The sequence below is a fragment of the Lathyrus oleraceus genome, chromosome 4 (assembly GCF_024323335.1).
Source record: "Lathyrus oleraceus cultivar Zhongwan6 chromosome 4, CAAS_Psat_ZW6_1.0, whole genome shotgun sequence".
In the NCBI taxonomy this organism is placed as follows: domain Eukaryota; kingdom Viridiplantae; phylum Streptophyta; class Magnoliopsida; order Fabales; family Fabaceae; genus Lathyrus; species Lathyrus oleraceus.
This window is the reverse complement of record NC_066582.1, coordinates 435,275,265-435,292,396: the sequence shown is the minus strand read 5'-3', so window position 1 is coordinate 435,292,396 and position 17,132 is coordinate 435,275,265. Positions and strand designations below refer to the sequence as shown.

The following is a 17,132-nucleotide window of genomic DNA, read 5'->3' as shown; positions in this document are numbered from 1 at the left end:
GTTAACGCATGCAAACGTTAACAAAGAATTTGAAAATTGGGGCGGTTAACCGGTTAACCCATATGGTTAACCGGTTAACACTGTTGAAATGCAGAAAAATACTTGAAAATAAATGTGTCTTGCATTTCAAGGTGTTAACAAATGGTTATGTTGAAAGATGCAAATGCAGATCATAATTGTTGAACACTTGTATACTAATCTAAGAGTGAGTTAGATATACCTAAGAAGTGAATCAACAATCTTGCCAAATGGTGTCTTGAAAATGAAGCTTGATCAAAAATGCATATGCGGCTTTGGATACTTGATGCTTGAGATAACTTTGTAGCTCTTCTCTTTTTGCATTGATGCAAGTTGTCTTCATCAAAATACTTCTTGGATTGAAGCTTGCTTCTACATAATCAACTTTTTTCACTTATTCATAGTCCTCCATTTTGCAATTGTGAAAGTGGAAAAGAAAAATGCATTAACAAAAAGAAAGAAGGTGTACCACCACCAACAACGATCCTACGAATATTCACGATTTTCATTTTTTTCATTTCATCCGGTTACAGCAACAACCAAAAACACCGCTGAACTTCCAACATCACCGCTCATACATCCAACGGCCAACCTTCGCGATTGAACTGCCTTCACAGAAACTTCTTGAAGGTACGTGAAATTCTAACTTCTACCTATGACTTCTTTGCTTTATGTGTTTCAAAAGCAACACTGGAATTTTCGTTAGGATTCGTTCATATTTGTATAATCAACTTTTTTCACTTATTTATAGTTCTCCATTCTGCAATTGTGAAAGTGGAAAAGAAAAGTGCATTAACAAAAAGAAAGAAGGTTCAAAGTTTATGGTGTGAGATTTGTCATATTAGCACTTTTTCAAAAGTTATGATGTTCATATATTTAGGTACTCATGTTAATTATGATGTTTATAATTATGATGTTTTTAATAGTTCCTAATTTATAAACTCTATATTATATTAATTAAAAAGCATTAAGAAATTAGTACCACTTTGTATGTTCATATATTTAGGTACTCATGTACCAGTTATTTTTAATAACCACGTTTTACTAATTAGTACCTTCGGACAAATTATTTAAAATACCTTTCACATAATTATTTGGACGGGACAAACATATAGAAGTTATTTTAATAATAAATTAATAATTAAGAGAGACAAAATTTCATATGAGTACCTTCGGACAAAAGACCACATATATATTTAGGTAACGACCTAAACAAAATGCAACGGACAGAATCCACAACTGATTTAGCGGGGTGTGATGTTCACAACTTAAATTGATTTAATGGACTGACATACTATAATAATTTAATTATTAATTAATTATTAAAATAATTAGTTGAACGAAATTTTAATTAATAAATTGGTGGAAATTTTGGGTAACATAATATTTTATTGGTTAAAAGAAAACAATATTAACGTATTTTGGGTAACATACAAAGTGTAATGCTTATTTTAATATATTTTCATAATTTGAATAATAAAATCATCTTATTCACTGCAACACTTATTTTAACGTATTTTAGATAAAGTGTAATACAATAATATATTACATAATTATTACATAAGTGATATATTTAATGTATTTTAACTGGGTTAGATTAAGTAGAAATAATTTAATTAAGAAAATGATTTTGAATGCGCAAATTCAATATTATATGATGCAAAAACGGAAATGAAATCTCACTAAAAAATGTATCAACATTTATGTACGTCATGCAACATTTATGTAGGTTATTTGCGGAAATTGTAACACCCATTTTTCTACCCCAAAATATTTAACATATAATCAGAGTAAATAAGCACACATATAAACAAAAGGGCGTCACATCGACGTTTTCAAAAACTAAAAGCTTTCAAAAACCAACAATACACCTGGTCATTTAAAATAACACATCTCAATTATCATGAATATTCAAGCATATGCGTTCGCAGCGGAAAATAAAGAATACTCATGTATTTCATAAAATGATCTATGTCTCATACCATGATCATCTCAAGATAACATAACTCAAGTAATAACATACTGCATCTCCAATGAGATATGAGTTCGATACTACCAATCTACCCAGTGTTACATGACCAGAGCATTGACTCATTACCTAATCGTCAAACTAAAATACGGAAACTCTCCAGCTAATCTTGAGTGAGCTACCATCCTCTTACTTCAGTGATACTACTCTGGAGTATCTGCATGATACTCATGTAAAGGTAACATTCAAACAGAAAGGGTGAGAATTCAAATCATTATGAAATAGCATAATAAGGCACAATGATTAAATCAACAATTAAAGGAATTCATCACACCTTGGATAATCATGTCAATAATATTAACCAACATTTATTTCACACGTTTCAAACATACATTAACACTCAAGAAGTTAATACTAAAATTCAATGCAATATTCTCAAATATACACATAATCACAATTATCACATAATCATATATTTCACCAAGTTAAGTATCCAAACATCACCAAATTCAATTACCATATCTCATACATACATCACAATCACAACCATGCAAACATTCAACTATCACCTGACTCTAATGTGACTCAATGCAAGACATGTGACTCTATGCATGTGGTACCATCTACTACCTCGCCTATTTCCATTAAGGATCAACGAGTGCTCATCTACCTCGCCTATTTCCAATTAAGGATCAACGAGTGCTACATCTACCTCACCTGTTTCCAATTAGGATCAATGAATGCTACATCTACCTCACCTATTTCCAATTAAGGATCAATGAGTGCTCATGTGAACCCACAGTTTCACCACTTCCACAATGAAGTCGACCATGCTATGAATGAATGCACACATACCAACACATATGCAATTAAGACCATCTCTACCATCTTAACATTCCACATATCACCATAACTCAACTCTATGAATTATCCACCAATGGTACATATACACATTCATAACAACATATCATCCACAATTACATATACACATTCATAACAATATATCATTCACAATCCACCAATGGTACATATACACATTCATAACAATATATCATTCACAATCCACCAATGGTACATATACACATTCATAACAATATATCATTCACAATCCACCAATGATACATATACACATTCATAACAACATATCATCCACAAATCCACCAATGACATATATACACATTCATAACAATATATCATTCATAATTATGCATCACACCATTCATCATGCAATAACCAATTCACGTTACCACATGAATAATATCAACAAATAACAACAACTCATCAACATCTTAACATCATCGACATAACAACATAATTATCACGCAATCATATTACAACAATGCAACGATTCATCAACCAAACGTATAACCAAATATATTTATCAATATAGTAGGCATGTGAATATTATTAAAACATATTAACAATCAATACCATGTTTTAGGTATGAGCATTAGCTTTCTAACGCTTCAAACGCCACCAAAATCAGACTTACGAGTTAAAAGTTATGATCAAAACCATGCACGAAGGCATTACTAAAAGTTGTTGTTTATTAAATTTTCCAACATAATTTTCATCTTCTTCAACCCCCAGAACGTCCATGAAATGATCTCCAAAATTATTTTATTCCTGAAACAAAATTATAGGCATCTGTTTCAGCTATCCAACGCTTCGAACGACACTCGATTTGGACTTACGGATCAAAAGTTATGACCAAAACGATTTCGACAATAAAACATAAAAACAGGCCGCGAGTGTGACGGACAGCATGCAGAATTTTCCGCGGTTTTCATCGTTGGAGGACTTTCGGACCTCCGATTTCAATTCCATAAAAAACCAAACGTTCAGAAAATTATAACTCACACAATACTCCAAATATATAACGTTAATTTGCAGTTTTAACACAATCAATCACCACAATCAAGCATAATCATCAAAACCTAACAATCCTAAAATCATGCAAATTAGGGATTTTAACCTAAACATACATCTATCCATTGACCCAATCATACTAACCCATAATAATAAGGATTCCCCCCTTACCTCTTCAATTTGATGGAAACCCTAGCTTCTCTTTACTTTTCCTCTCCTCTTTCTCTATTGCCTTCAATGTTCAAATGAATTCTAATTCTCACTCTCCTCACCTCTTACTATTTATATTAGTATTCTAGTTGGGCTTAAATCATTATATCCATCTAATTTAATTGCTAGGCCCAATAAAACCTAATATTTAAATGTCTCTATTTAATTCAAATAAATTAAACTAACACCATATATCCACTAAGTTAATTAATTCAATTATTCATGATATCTCCTATCAACTAAATAATTAATTAATACACCAATTCAATTAATATAATCAATTATTATACTACCTTACAACCGATTAATTACTTAACACTCCAAATAATTAAATATAATATAATAATAATAATATACGAACTAATTACTAAAATTGGGCTGTTACCGAAATCAACAACATATTTAAATTTATAGTATACTTGAAATTATGTGGTGTTCTTATAAAAACCCTCAAAGTTTAATGCAGAAACATGAAAAAGATGCATGACTTAATTGAAGTTACTGAAATAATTTAAAGTTTCTAGAAAAGTAACCAAAAGAGATAAAAAGAAATTTAAAAATGTAAGGGAATAGAAAGTGTTAGAGAGAAGAAAAGTATCACTCCCGTTTTTTTTTCATTGCATTTTGACTTTGTTCTCTCTTATAGAATACCATTTTTTTTTAATTTTAATTTTGAGATAAATTATTTATCAAGTTAAATTAGTATATAGTATGAAAATATTTCAAGTTAAATTAGTATATAGTATGAAAATATATCAAGTGAATAATATATCAAGTTATTCATGCTTATTTTTTTAATTTTCATATAATTTTTATTAAGCATATAAGCATTTTTTATAAGCATAATATAATGATTATATCAGGTTATTTTCATATAAACATATATTATTCTATATACTATTTTTTACTGTGCCAATAGTATATAGAATACCATATCAAGTTATAAAAATAGTATATAGAATACCATATCAAGTTATGTTTATGTTTATTAATAATTTGATTATATGTTTATATAATTTTTTATAACATAATATAATGATATAACTTAATAAAATAGTATATAGAATAATATAATGATTATATGTTATTCATGCTTTTTTTTTTCATAATTTTTTTTATTTTTATTTTATGTTTTTGTAGAGGATTCGGTATAGTTTCCAGTTGACAATTACATTAATAAAATGGAAAATAATACCCGTCAAATATCAAGTCAACAACAGAGGTCAAGAAGGTCCGAAAATGAAAGGAAGAGGAGACAAAATATAAGCAACGAGCAGAGAGAAAACAATTTGTCGAGACGACGTGAAAATTATAGGCGGCGAAAAGAGCAAGAGAAACAAGCTCAAACATCTCGCCCTATAAACAGTCAGTCGAGAGTTTCATTTCAAAATTTTACAAATATGACTTTTCCAAGATCACACTTTCAAGGAACTCATGACAGTGAAGCCGGTCCGAGTAGAATTACACATGTTAATGATGTTGCACTTGGTTGGTGATTATCAATATATATATTATATATTACATTTCATAATTTTGTTCGCTTTCGTCATATCTTATTTTATGTATTTAAACCCGCAGATCGTAATTGCACATCACCTAATCAACGAAACAACACGAGTCAATCCGATACAGGTATAAGTGATATAGTTCTAAGTATGCGAGTATTAATTTTTACAAATGTATATATATATATATATATATATATATATATTAATTATTATTTTTGTATCAGATGATATGGATGTTGATGAAGCTTCGGAGGATGCAGTAATATCATATGTTAACATGGACGCCAGAGAAAATGGTGCATTATCACGTCTCCCTCAAGGTATGTTCGTAAAAATTTTGCTTCAAATAAATGTAGCATTTGCTCATGTGACATAAAATTTAAAATCATGCAATATTAAAATATAATAATTGAAGCATCTTGCATACATTTTTTATTTGTACTTTAGATTTTAGATAATATTTAGTAATCAATATCAAACTCCTGCCTGTAGAATCAGGACATGCTTTTCGAGCAAAGCACAATATTGCTCGAATTTCATCAATAATATGATTATGGCAAAATTCCGGTTGCCTCATCCATTTACCTGTAGACACTGCAATGCAAGATTGTTTCATCATGAATCACGTGACATGTGTTGTAATGGTGGAAAGGTATCATTCTCACGAGTTGATGCTCCTATAGAATTGCAACAATTATTTTTGGATGGTTCAGCTGAAGGAAAACATTTTAGGCAACATATTAGAAGTTATAACCATGTGCTTTCATTCACTTCAATTGGTGTTCATGTTGATGAGAATATTCTTGCATCTGGTCGTGGTATATACACATTTCGTGCTCAAGGTGCTTTTTACCATAAGATAGGAGGTTTCTATCCAATGAGGGTGTCAGGCCGCGTTTCTTACAACTATACATCTACGACACCGATAATGAGCTACATAATAGAATGCAGGAAAATCCACAGCTGCACCAAAATGTAGTTCACAAATTACAAAAAATGCTCCATCAGTTTAATCCTTTTGTAATTAGGTTCAAGCAACTTTCAATACTTCCAAATATCAGTGAATATAGCCTCATACTTAAGGAGCGTCCAAGTAATCACCATCAATACAATCTTCCAACTGCTGAACAAGTTGCGGCAATTATTGTTGGATGTGATGCATATTCTATGGATTATGGAAGGGATATTAATGTCATTCGTTGTGATGGAAATCTCAAGAAAGTTCAAGAGACAAAGGGATATTATGATCCTTTGCAATACCCTGTATTGTTTCCATTTGGGACGCATGGTTGGGACATCAACACAACAAATTGCAATGGACGAAGAGTGTCATGTCGAGCATATTACAGCTACATGCTTCAGGTAAATTTGGATTATTTTTAGTAGATAATCTACTTAGCTAAGTGTTGTTTAAAAAACTTTACATTCAACACCGACATTTTATTCAATCAACTGTAGATTCGCCCAAATGATCAATCAATGTTGTTAAATGCGGGTCGACTGTTGCAACAATATGTTGTAGACAATTATGTCAAGATTGAATCAGGGAGATTAAGGTGGATTAAAGAGCACCAAAGTGATATACATTCTGAATTGTACCAAGGTTTACATGATGCTTTGCATGTTGGTGAAACTAATGCAGGTACAAATTCATATAGCATAAATATACAGTTTTAGATTAATAATTAGTTGTACTTTTAATGCTAATAATTCATATATTCTAATACTAATGCATTTCATGAATCATCGTAGAGAACATTGGAAAAAGAACAATATTGCCATCATCATTTATTGGCGGTCGTCGAGACATGACACAACGTTATGAAGATGGCATGGCTATTGTTCTTAATGGCGGTAAACCAAATATTTTTCTAACAATGACATGCAATCCTTTTTGGAGTGAGATAACATCAGAACTTTTGCCTTTTCAAACACCACAAGATCGTCCAGATTTGCTAACAAGAATATTTCGTTCGAAATTTGAGAAATTGAAGGATGCTGTTATTAATAAAGGAGTCTTGGGTAAAGTTAAAAGCTACATGTATGTCACTGAATTTCAAAAACGAGGACTGCCGCATGTGCATATGTTGTTGGTCTTAGAAAGTAACGATAAGTTGCGTGACCCAAAAGATTATGATAGTATGGTAAGAGCAGAAATACCTAAATTAGAATGTGAACCACAGTTGCATGAGGCTGTTGTAAGACATATGATCAACGGACCTTGCGGCATACTCAACCGAAAGTCTCCATGTATGAAAGACGGACATTGTAAAAAAAGGTATCCCAAATAATTCTTGGATGAAACACGTCAAGGCACTGACTCATATCCCGAGTATAGGAGAAGGTTTGATGAGTATGTATCGTTAGGTAGAGATAGGTCTGTCGATAATATATGGGTGGTTCCTTATAACCCTTGGTTACTGTTAAAGTATGATTGTCACATCAATGTAGAGATTTGCAGTAGCATTAAAAGTATCAAGTATCTATATAAATATGTGTACAAGGGCCCTGATCGTGTGGCTATGGAGGTTCATAAAGGATCATACATGGATGAAGTTCAGCAATATGTTGATGCAAGATGGATTTGTGCTCCCGAGGCATTATGGAAAATATTTTGATTCACTCTTTACCGATTATATCCTTCGGTTGAAAGATTACATATCCACTTGCCGAATCGCCATCAAGTGCGCTTTTATGATCATCAGCAAATTGCAGATGTGTTAAATAATGAACGCAACTCCAAAATAATGCTCACACAATTCTTTGCATTGAATCGACAAGATCCACAAGCAAGAAACTATCTGTATAGAGAGACTCCAGAGCATTATTGTTGGAACAAGCGGGGTATGGAATGGCATCGTAGGCGATCAACAAGGAAAGTTATCGGGAGAATCTATACGGTATCACCTTCGGAGGGAGATAAGTTTTACTTGCGACTGTTGTTATCGCATGTCACAGGTCCAACCAGTTGGGAATATCTTCTTACAAATAACGGCATAACTTTCAGTACATTCAAAAAATCAGCCGAGGTTAGGGGATTTCTAGAGACTGATCATAGTATTCGTGATTGTTTGGTTGAGGCTACGAGTCTCCGAATGCCATATGCTTTACGAAGATTATTCGTGACGATTTTAATATTTTGTGAACCTACTGATGTTAGAGGCCTTTGGAATGAGTTTTTTACACATATGGTAGAGGATTATCAAACAGCTAACAATGTTGTGGAATCAGACTTAACTAATATGTTGTTGAAGGACTTGAATGAACTCTTAAACCTGCACGGTAAAAAGATTGATGATTATGATCTCCCATCTTTACCCCCTAATACAATAGACAGAGGTGCAATTCCAAGTATCATACAAGAGGAGTTAGCGATCGATATCCCCAATGAAGATATTGAATCTATTGCTAAGTTAAATAATGATCAAATGATTGCATTCAACACCATTATGAATGTAATTATTCAAAAACACAGTGGGGTATTTTTTGTTGATGGTCCAGGAGGAACAGGTAAAACATTCCTTTATAGAACATTAATGGCAAGTTTAAGAAGTAGAGGAGAAATTGTCTTAGCAACTGCATCATCTGGTATAGCTGCAACATTGTTACCCGGTGGTAGGACTGCACAGTCTCGATTTAAGATCCCTATTGATATTCAACCGAGTTCCATTTGTGGTATTGAAAAGCAAAAGGATCTTGCAAATCTCACTAGAGTTTCTGCCGCAATAATTTGGGATGAAGCACCAATGACAAACAAAAATTGTTTGGAAGCCTTAGATCGATCATTACAAGACATTTGTAGCAACAATGCTCCATTTGGTGGAAAAGTTCTGATCATGGGGGGGGGGGGGGGGGTTCGTCAAGTTCTTCCTGTTGTAAGAAAAGGTACTAAGGCACAAATGATTTCAGTGTGTATTGTTCAGTCTCATTTATGGAATCATACCAAGATTTTGCATTTGCGTCAAAATATGCGATCATTGCATGATCAAGAGTTTGCAGAATTTCTTATTCGCATTGGTGATGGTGTTGAACCTACCAAACCGGATGACATGGTGAGGTTACCTTTACATATTGCAATCCCATGGGAAGGTGAACATTCCATACAAGTACTTATCCAACATATTTTTCCTAATTTAGAATTTCATGGTTGGGATGCCCCATATATGGTACAAAGAGCTATTTTGACACCAACAAATGATGATGTCCAGAAATTGAATGATATGATTATCGATCAGTTTCTAGGAGAAGAACATAATTTGTTATCGTTTGACGAGGTTGAAGGAGATAATCATAATTTATACCAGCAAGAATTCTTAAACTCAATTGCATAAGGTAGTTTACCACCACATATTCTAAAGATAAAAAGGGTGCACCATTGATGTTGTTACGAAATCTAGATCCTAGATATGGATTGTGTAATGGGACCCGGTTATTATGTCGTGGTTTATTTATGAATATGTTGGATGTGGAAATCCTGACAGGAAGCAATGCAAGAAAACGTGCTTTTTTGCCTAGAATTAAAATAAAAACATCTGCAAGTCATGGTCTTCCTTTTGTCCTTAGTAGAAAGCAGTTTCATGCGCGGCTAAGTTTTGCAATTACAATAAATAAATCACAAGGACAAACCATTCCAAATGTTGGAATATATCTTCCACGACATGTTTTTAGTCATGGACAATTATATGTGGCTTTATCCAGGGGTGTTTCACAGACTACAACAAGAGTTTTAACCAGGGAAGGAAAATTGAAAGGAGAAGATGGTGACTACACAAAAAATGTAGTCTACAAACAAATTCTTTTATCGCACCCGCATGTATTTATTAAGTACATTAAAAAAATTGCTCACACGTTGATTCCCATTTTGGTTACACGACATACCATGCTTATATTGTATTATTTATATCATAGATAGATAATAACTAAATATAATTTTCTTTTGCTTTAATATACAGCCGAACTAGAACACGATGAAATCTTTCAATTATGTAAGGAGTTGAGACGAAAGAATGTTGAAAGTTGCTTCAACATGAAAGTAAGTTATACTTAATCATTTATTTTATGATTTTATGTTAGATATAAATGGGGTGATAGTTATTCTCACTATTCTTATGCAATAAATTTTAGATAACAGACTTTGAAGATAAATGGAACACATGGAAGGATGAACAAAGTATTTCATCCATCGGCAAACTCGACAATAAGGTGTATTTATCTTTTCTGTAATACGTATAAAAAAATTCTTGCACTTTCATCACTCTTTCAGTAACATTTTTATCATCCTCATTGAAACAGGTCAAACGTTTGAAAATTTACTCCATCGGTTGGAGCTCCACAGTGATAACTGATAAAACACAACTTTGGAAAATGGTGAAAAGAGAAATAATATCTCAAAGGATGGAGAGGTTTTTTATTTAATTCATTTAAGAATATATTTACTCTAGATTATTTTTGAATGCATGAATTTAACTGCTATTTGTGGTTTATGTAAATAAAACCATATATATTTACTAAGTCCATTGTTTTTCTTATTTACCAGAAATCCAGGTAATTCAGAAACAAGTCATAATTGTTGTTCTACCAAATCTAAACTAAAACAAAGTATCTCCATTCTCCAGGTATTATTTGTGTCGCAATAAACCATATTATATTCAAACGAGTCATATGTTCTGAATGTATTTCTTTTATAATATGACATTTCGTCATGTATTTGTAGTTTTTTAAATCTCAAGAGCGCATTGATAAAGGGATGTACGAAGAATTGATTCGAATCTTTATAAGGTAAGCAAAAGCTATATTACACAACTTACTATTAATTTTACTATCTTTTTCTCTAAAAAAATTCTAATTTAAGAGTCTTAAATTTTTTCTTTATTACGGAAAACAATTGCAGGGAAAAAGAAAATACTTCGAATAGAGATTTCATGTTCGGCATTTCTCTTAAAGAACGTCATTGATTACACAGTATCAATAGTATTTTGCATGCTTCGATATAATTTTGAATATCTTTGTTTACCATTTTCAAATTGTAATAATATTATTTTTAATACGACCTACAATAGAAACCTCATAAAAAGAAAAACTGACACTTATTTTTCTCTGCTGTGCGCATTAAAAAAAACGGGCAGACGGGCACGGGAGTGCCCGTCTGAACGCTAGTATATATATGTGTGTGTGTGTGTGTATATATATATATATATATATATATATATATATATATATATATATATATATATATATATATATATATATATATATATATATATATATATATATATATATATATATAAGCAAAAGCTATATTACACAACTTACTATTAATTTTACTATCTTTTTCTCTAAAAAAAATCTAATTTAAGAGTCTTAAATTTTTTCTTTATTACGGAAAACAATTGCAAGGAAAAAGAAAATACTTCGAATAGAGATTTCATGTTCGGCATTTCTCTTAAAGAACGTCATTGATTACACAGTATCAATAGTATTTTGCATGCTTCGATATAATTTTGAATATCTTTGTTTACCATTTTCAAATTGTAATAATATTATTTTTAATACGACCTACAATAGAAACCTCATAAAAAGAAAAACTGACACTTATATTTCTCTGCTAGTATATATATATATATATATATATATATATATATATATATATATATATATATATATATATATATATATATATATATATATATATATATATATATATATATATATATATATATATATATATGTGTGTGTGTGTGTGTGTGTGTGTGTGTGTAAATATGTGAATTCCTGAAGGTCGAGCATTTGCAAATCGAGTATATATATATATATATATATATATATATATATATATATATATATATGTGTGTGTGTGTGTGTGTGTGTGTGTGTGTGTGTGTGTGTGTGTGTGTGTGTGTGTGTGTGTGTGTGTGTGTGTGTGTGTGTGTGTGTGTGTGTGTGTGTGTGAATATGTGAATTCCTGAAGGTCGAGCATTTGCAAATCGAGTATAGGGAAGCGAGTAAGTCGGGCAAACATAAACTTTACACAGGTTGGAATCCGGTCAGGGATTCATATGATCGCAAAGCAAGCACATCGGAACTAGTCTGGTAATAAACTCTGACAGGAGAACAAGTCGGCCCCGATCTTATGATCGGTGTCAGGAAACCATATAAGCAGTCACAATGGATGGTTATGAAATGCTTCCTCAACAGAGTTGCCAGCTGAAGCTAGCGGAAATATACCCGAACGCATCGCATGTTCGAACATACAACAGAGTCGCCATCAAACTTTATTTATTTTCGAACGAAATGAAAAACATCGATAAAATCCGAGGGAAAGAGATAATTGGGTAAGGAAGTCAGATATGTTAGGGGAATGTATTAGCACCCCTTACATTCGTTGTATTCAACGAGAATCGTTTTGATTGTTCTTGCTCGGATGAGTGTGATATCTAAGGATTACTCGCTAAAAGAATAAAGGGAAAAGAAAGGAATAGATAAAGTGCCCAGTGAGGATTATGGCCTTCATGCCTACGTATCCTTATAGTGTAATAAGGAATTCAGAGCTCTGTAGTTCATAAAACTAATGGTGGGAGATGAAAGAAGAGTTATGGTCTGAACCAAATGATTATATTGTTTAACTCCAAAAAGGGGTGAGATCTGAACCCAATAGTAAAGGTGACATTAATCAATATGTAGTATAGCCTGAAGCATTAACCACTATATGGTATGGCCGAAAAACAAAGAGAATTAAGTATTCGGTATCAGGGAAAACATCTCTTGGTTCACAAGCAGATACTAGATTGAGCTCAAAGAAATAATGTGTATTTTGCTCAAAGAGAAAGGTATATCACATGAAGTGAATGAAGGTAGAAGATATTGAATGAATATGTTTGAATGTTGAATCATGGAGATGAATGGAGTGATAGAAAAAGAATAAATAAATATGTTCGCGGAGGATTCGAACCCTCGTGTCTACGTATTCTCATCGTGCAATGAGAAGGTCAGAGCTCTATAGTTCGTGGAACTAATGTGGAACAAGGAAAGATAGAGATTGGATTGTCAAGAGGCAAAGCAAATTGCTTAAAAAGTAAGTGTATGGCATTAACCAATGATCTTAATCAACCACAATGAATTTGTGAAAGCATGGCCTTAACCAAAGATGCTACTAGAGTTTGAGACTCTATAAGGTAGAAAAAGATATTTTCCAAGGTTTGCAACCCCACAAGGAAGAATGAGATAATCAGAGTTTGTAACTCCATAGGGAAAAATATATGAATGCCATAGTCCGTAACTCTACAAGGGAAAAAAGCAGATTGCCAGAGTCTATAACTCTACAAGGGCAAGGTGTATAGGTGTGCCATAGTCTGTAACTATACAAGGTAGAAGGAATTGAATGCTAGAGTCTGTAACTCAATAAGGGAAAAGGAAAATGATGCCAAAGTTTGTAACCGTGTAGGCAAGATGGAAATAGGTCAAAGTCTATAACTTACAGGAAAATGCTTGTTTGTCAAAGTCTGTAACTGTGTAGGCTGTCATACCACAAAATTCACCATATAGGTCACTAACTCTAACCATTTGCATCCTTATGGTCATTCATTTCACTTGCATAACCAAGGTCCAATACAAAAGGACAGGTATCATGGATTCCAAGCTTTATGCTTGCACCTAATGAGAACCAGGGTTTCTCTTCAACTTGAGGTGGCTTAACAATCAAACCCTTATTGGAGGTAGTTCTTTATGGTTTTTTATGTGCTTATCATTGATGATTCAACTTTGGCTTCTTGATGAAACAAAACCCTAATTTGGGATCCTCACTTGATCATGGTGCCCATAAACCCTAATTATGTCCAACGCCCTTGTGTCGACCCATAACCCTAGTTTCATCTGATTCTTCATCATCCATTATGCTCGATGCATTTGCTTGGTTAAGATTCATCACATGGTCTCTTGTTCATTGACATTCATGTTGTTGTCTTGGGTATGATTTCATAACCTCACATGTGCATCTTGTGTTTGCTTGGACCATTGATTTAAGTCTAAGTACATGACTCCACAACTTTCATCTGCTTCCATTCATCCATGGCATTTCATCTGATCATTTCTTGATACCCAGTCCAAGTTCATGTCTTGCTTAGCCTACTTCATATGGTTATTTCAAGTGCCTAGTCCATGTCTTGCTTGGTTTCATATGGTCAATGTTACTCAAGTCCATTTCATGACATTTTCAATGCTTATCATTTGTCCATCAAAGTTTGCTAAAGCCTAGTATGATTCAATCCAAGTTTGGGTCATGTCCATTGGTTCATGATTAGTGGTTCATTCAAGTCATATCCTTGTTCATCAGGCATGTTCAATTCATGTTCAAGTCATGGTGTTAGTCTTGTTCATATGACATTCATTCTAGTTCATCAAATCATCCATGTCTATCCAATTAATGTCCATAGTTCATTTATAATCCATGTTCATATTAATTCATTCAAGTTCATAGCAAATTCATTCATTTCAAGCATCAAGTCATACAAGATCATTCAAAGTGTCAATTTCATTAGTATAAATCTAATTCCATTCATCATAAACCATCAAATTATAAAGAAACGATCATTTTCTACATAAGTTGACTTTTGGACAACTGTTGATTTTTTGGTCAACCAGATGACCAAAGTCAACTCACCCATTTTCACATCCCAAACCCTAATCCCTATTTCCGTTCCTCCATAATCCATCTTTGGTTCATTATGATTCATATTGAAACCATAATTCCATGTTTCTTTTTTCTTTTAACCATGCCCATTTTAACCAACTTTAACCCTGAACCATTCTCCATTTTTTAAACCATTGGCCATTTTTAAACCTTGATTCAACATCCACTTTCCAAATTCATGAACTATTTCTATGAGAAAACTAAATGAATTTACATACACTTTGTAAGCCATGCCATACAATTTTAATTACAATTACACCATTCAAAATCACAATCACTAATTCAATATATCATTCATTCAATTTCCAAATACATTTACATGTCACATATCATTCATTTTCAAATACATCACATTTCAAGTACCATTCTTACTACATTTCACAATATTTTCATAAATAGGCAAATTTTATTCATTCAAAACCATAATTTATTCACATTTCCATCATTCAATTCCAATTACATCCAATTATAACCATAAACCCTACATAGTCTACTTCAAATTACAACATGAGCAATGCATTCCAAAACATGACAAGTCCAAATACATTTTCAATCCTAGTAAGCCATGAGAAATACATTCAGAAAAAAATCCAATAAGTCTATAGCAAACCCAAGTTAGCTCAAAACAGTCCCAAAACAGTCCAAGCTTCATAGCTCCAATTCAATGGTCCATAGCTTCAAAAGCACATCCTAGAAATGGCATTAACCTGCAAAATAGAATGGTTGAGTGTTCTCCAAAGAATGACTTAATCAATTAAAACTCATCACTAACATTTGACTAACCATTGACTAACTTCTTAATTAGTGTTGTTTTATTTTCAAATCATTTACTTTATGCAATTTAAATTTCAGTACCTTTATCATCCATTGTCATTTACATTTCATGCAACTTGTTTATGTTTCAAATCTTTTTCACTTTGCTCATTTGAGTCATATCTTGTGATTGTATATATAGTTAGTTTGTCTTTGTTTTTATTTGTGGTCTTAGGACCTTAAAACACCTAATAACAACAAAAACCCTAAAAAAATATGGTTGGAATGTTGGGACTAAATATGGATTATTGGACTTATAACTAGGCAACATTTCCTGTGCTAAAGGACTTGGACAATACCAACATCTGAGATTGAGTTATCTCTGTTTGTGCCTTCATCTGATGCAAGACCTTGGATCCCTTTGATTCATCTGCTACTATGTCTCTAGGCTTAATCGTTGATGTTAATACTATTTATGTCTAATGATTGTTTTGAGTTGGTCAAGGAATATTTCATCTGCTACATTGGAAGATGTGGAAGTCTGCTAGCTATTGGAATGCTTACTTGGATATTATGGCTATCTTTATTTGACGTCTTGGTATTCATATGATGCTTGGATATTGCTCATTTATTATTGCTTGTTGATTGTCAAAGTCCAAAGTAAAATGAGTTTCTATATGACATTCTTGTCTATTGGATTGCATCCCATTGGTCAGATGTTCTCAACTCTTAACTATTAACTTTTGTCTAAGGTAGTCTCTTCATCTCCTCCCACTTCTTAAATTTCAAAATCTCTCCCTCTTTACAAAAACTTTCTTTTCTTGTGATTTCAAACTTAGCCATGTTTTAATGATTAGAAACTTTGGCCTTATGCCATTGAATTTTTAAAACATTTTCTTAAATCAAACTTGTAAATGAACTTAACCATATTGATTTTAATTTCAAAATGACAAAAAGAACTAACAACCCCATTAAAATATTTGGCCATTTTTGTGCCTTTCTATGTTAACTTTTTGTTAAAATCAATTCACCAACTTCTTTGAAAATTTTACCACGAACTACGGGGTTTTGATCCCTCATTTTTATGTTGGTACTGTCGCTACGCAAAAAATACAGAGTC

The 17,132-nt window shown here is 32.4% G+C and overlaps 1 pseudogene; it reads left to right on the top strand.

Annotated features, from left to right (window-relative positions):
- The first annotated feature begins 6,205 nt into the window (after nt 1–6,205).
- On the top strand, nt 6,206–11,528 carry LOC127137846 (uncharacterized; annotated as a pseudogene).
- The last annotated feature ends 5,604 nt before the right edge of the window (nt 11,529–17,132 follow it).